The following is a 3,895-nucleotide window of genomic DNA, read 5'->3' as shown; positions in this document are numbered from 1 at the left end:
CGCCCTCCCTCTCCAAAATGTTCTGTAGCCGCTCCGAGACATCCTTGATCCTTGCACCAGGGAGGCAACACACCATCATGGAGTCTCGGTTGCGGCCGCAGAAACGCCTGTCTATTCCCCTTACAATTGAGTCCCCTATCACTATAGCTCTGCCACTCTTTTTCCTCCCAGCCTGTGCAGCAGAGCTACCCGTGGTGCCAGGAAGTTGGCTGCTGCTGCCTTCCCCTGATAAGTCATCCCCCCCATTAGCATCCAAAGTGGCATATCTGTTTGAGAGGGGGATGGCCACAGAGGACCCCTGCACAACCTTCCTGCATCTCTTACTCTTCCTGGTGGTCACCCATTCACTTCCTGCCTGTATACCCTTTACCTGCGGTGTGACCAACTCGCTAAACGTGCTATCCACGAGTTTCTCTGCATCGCGGATGCTCCACAGTGAGTCCTGGACTGGTTTCGATCGCCTGAAGATGTCGGGGAGTAATTTTCCAGAAATTGGCCCTGTATTTTTTCCGGTTTGTAACCGCTCCAAGGTTTGTAACCGTTTCCGGTGGGTGGGGCGGGTGGTGTCGGTAGGAAGTGTCCAGTCACGATGCTCTGGGCATGTGGGACAGGATTGATGAACCAGCTGGTCTTTTCCTGACCATCATGTCCGTCAGTAACCTCAGCTCGTCAAGGTGTTTTTTTGTTGAAGTGATCTTTAAACACAAACTCACACCAGGCCCTTTATAGTGAAATGAGATTCAATGCTCTCCACGCCTCACCTTGCCCTCCTCTGAAGCTGGAGGACTCGAAATATTCTTGCCGGCCTCTGCTACAATGTGCCTGAGCATTTCTAGTCCCGTCCAACGGTAAGCAAAGTGATTGATAACGGGAGCGTTTGAAAAAATGCGCCCTGAAATAGGAAGGATGGTTACAGCACGTTTCAAGGAGTCTCTCCCCACTTTCTCAGCCTTTCTTCTCAACTCCCCCTTTCTCATCAGACTAAGTGCCGAGGCCTGGTTTCTTCCGTTCACCAACAGTTGTATCAGGTCCGCATTCTTCACCTTTAATTGTCTGGTTGGAGCAGAAAACGAGATGATTTTAAGCCCAGTGCACAAAGTGTCAGCACCCACCACACCAGCCGGCAATGCAATCCACAGATTCACTACTCTCTGGGAAATGAAGAACCGCCAAACATCCAGACTATTCTTACCTCTGCGTCGTCGAAACGCCTGTTCCCTGCTCCTCCCCAATCTTTGAAGCTGGAAATAATCTATCACGTGGCAGATCCACCATGGGTGGTCTCAAAAAAGGAGGGCAGGCAGTTCGTCTTTCCCTGGGTAGCGATTTATTCCATCTGGGGATGTAGCTCAGTGGTAGAGCGCATGCTTCGCATGTATGAGGTCCTGGGTTCAATCCCCAGCATCTCCAAAAATATTTTTCATCAGAATTACTCACGGAAAGGCGAATCGCGCTTTCTGAGCGCAGCGAGTTCCATCTTCTGAGGCTCCACAAGCATAACATTGTCCTGGAGCAGTACTTCATCTCACGGTCCCCTCAGCATCTCAGCTCATCGCCGCCGCCGACTGACCGGAATGTGTGACAGTGCAATGTCGAGCGAGCAGTCACAGCTCTTGTTTGACGCTATGTCATTCATCCATCTCACTTTATGATTCAGAGGTTTGATGTCAGCCTCGTCACTGACTATTGGCAATTGTATTTTTTTATTTCCGCTGACTTTTTTTTGGAAAGTTCAAAGTAAAGACGAGCAGCAAACCCGTGATCTGAAGCAGAGGTTGAACATTGTGAGCGCGTGTGACGACTGGGCATCACGTTGTCACGGAGAGACAGAGCGGAAAGCCCACTTTTTTATTCTAAAGTTGAAAACCCGTTGCTGAGGGGATGTAGCGCAGTGGAAGAGCGAATGTTTTGCGTGTGTGGTATCTCCGGTTCAATCCTCGGCATCTCCAAACGCTGTGGATTTGAAAGGATCTTTTTGTCCTCACCTCACCTTCACACACCAGGACAGGAAAGGGATTCTGTCCCTCGAGAAAAAACGAACGCTCTGCACACGATACAATGGAATGGAAGCACGCACGCAGCTTTGAAATGGCTGCCATCCCGGGGCTGGAGAGCGTGCCCAGTAATAATAACAGAGAAAATCGGATCACGAGTCGGCCATTCGGACCCCCGAGCCAGCTCCGCCATTATATATGATCATGGCTGATCCTCGATCTCAATACCATATTAACGCTGTCTCTCCTTGCGCTTTGATGCTTTCTGTGTGTAGAAATCTGTCTTTCTTAAATATATTCAGTGACTTGGCCTCCACAGCCTTCTGTGGTAGACAATTCCACAGGTTCACCACCCTCTGAGTGAAGAAATAGATTATTCCCAGTTTCACAGATCCGGGAGGAGCAGCGGACAGGCGTACAGGCGACACAGAGGTCGGAATAGGCTGGGTGTAAGGCGATTCTTCTTTTCCAACAGAGTAGTGAGTCTCTGGAATGCATTGCTGGCTGGTGTGGTGGGTGCTGACTCTCAATTTGCCTTCTCGAGGGATCTGGACCAATTTTTGACTGAGGCAGAGATCGCATCAGATCGAAGGTGAGTGGTTTTACAGTTAACCCACGCATGGTCAGTGCGATCCACTGGACTCAATTCGATCGCCTGAAGGAGTCGGGGAGGAATTTCGCAGAATGTCCCCTCCTTATTGGCGCTGGATTTATTTCTAGATTGTAACCGCTCCCAGGTGATTACATGTTTCCGGTGGGAGGGGCGGGTGGTGTAGGTGGGAAGTGTCTGGTCACGATGCTCCAGGCATGTGGGGCAGGATTGATGAACCAACTGGTCTTTTCCTGACCATCATGTCCGTCTGTAGCCCCAGATCGTCAAGCTGTTTTCAGTGAAGTGATCGTTAAACACAAAATCACACCTGGGGCAAGTCCTGCATCCGTCTATAGTGAAATTATACTCAATGCTGTCTGTGTCTCACCTTACCCTCCTCTGAAGCTCAGGGACTCGAAATATTCTTGCCGGCCTCTGCCACAATGTGCCTGAGGATTTCCCGTCCCGTCCAACCGTAAGCAAAGTGACTGATAACGGCAGCGTTCGAAAAATGTGCCCTGATATCGGAAGGATGGTTACAGCACAGCCAAAGGAGTCTCTCCCCCTCTCCCACCCTTTCTTCTCAACGCCCCTTTTCTCATTGCTCTGAGTGCCGAGGCCTGGTTTGTTCTGTTCACCCATAATTATATCAGGTCCGCAAACTTCATGTTTAATTGCCTGGTTGGAGCAGAAAAGGAGACGAATTGAAGCCCAAAGAAAAACCTTATGTGGACTGATAAATTGAAGGAGATCAGCTCTTCGTTGGCATTTTTTTTTGTCTGGGGATGTAGCTCAGTGGTAGAGCGCGTGCTTTGCATGTATGAGGTCCTGGGTTCAACCCCCAGCATCTCCAAAGCTATTTTTTTCATCAAAATTACCCACAGAATGGCGAATCTTGATTTCGGAGTGCCGCGAATTGCAAGCTCTGAGGCTCCACAAGCATTAAATTGCCGGATTGCATCTCATGGTCTGCTCAGCAGCTCAGATCACAGCAGCCGCCGACTGATCGGAATGTGTGACGGTGCAATGTCCAGCGAGCAGTTCGAAGAAAGGCGACCTGAAACAGAAATGACGGTCAGCACAGCCCGAGGAGACTCACCTCTCTCCCAGAATTTCTTCTCAAAGCTCCCTTTCTCATTTCTCTGAGTGACGAGACCTGGTTTCTTCTGTTCATCCAGCGGGTACGGTAGCATAATGGACTCGTAATCCAGCGGGTACGGTAGTTTACTGGACTTGTAATCCATGGGGCCTGTATCAATAATCCAGAGTCAAGAATTCAAATCCCACCACGGCAGCTGGGGAATTCAAT

General features: G+C 49.9%; 2 non-coding genes across 2 annotated transcripts; both read left to right on the top strand.

The window, feature by feature from the left end:
- Positions 1-1,338: 1,338 nt before the first annotated feature.
- Positions 1,339-1,410, top strand: trnaa-cgc (transfer RNA alanine (anticodon CGC)). Its single transcript has one exon. It is a non-coding gene; the product is annotated as a tRNA-Ala (tRNA).
- A 1,957-nt stretch (positions 1,411-3,367) lies between these two features.
- trnaa-ugc (transfer RNA alanine (anticodon UGC)) lies at positions 3,368-3,439 on the top strand. The gene has a single exon. It is a non-coding gene; the product is annotated as a tRNA-Ala (tRNA).
- Positions 3,440-3,895: the final 456 nt, after the last annotated feature.

The sequence above is a fragment of the Heptranchias perlo genome, unplaced genomic scaffold (genome assembly GCF_035084215.1).
Source record: "Heptranchias perlo isolate sHepPer1 unplaced genomic scaffold, sHepPer1.hap1 HAP1_SCAFFOLD_43, whole genome shotgun sequence".
Taxonomy (NCBI): domain Eukaryota; kingdom Metazoa; phylum Chordata; class Chondrichthyes; order Hexanchiformes; family Hexanchidae; genus Heptranchias; species Heptranchias perlo.
The sequence above is the reverse complement of the archived record's forward strand: the minus strand, read 5'-3'. Positions and strand labels throughout refer to the sequence as shown.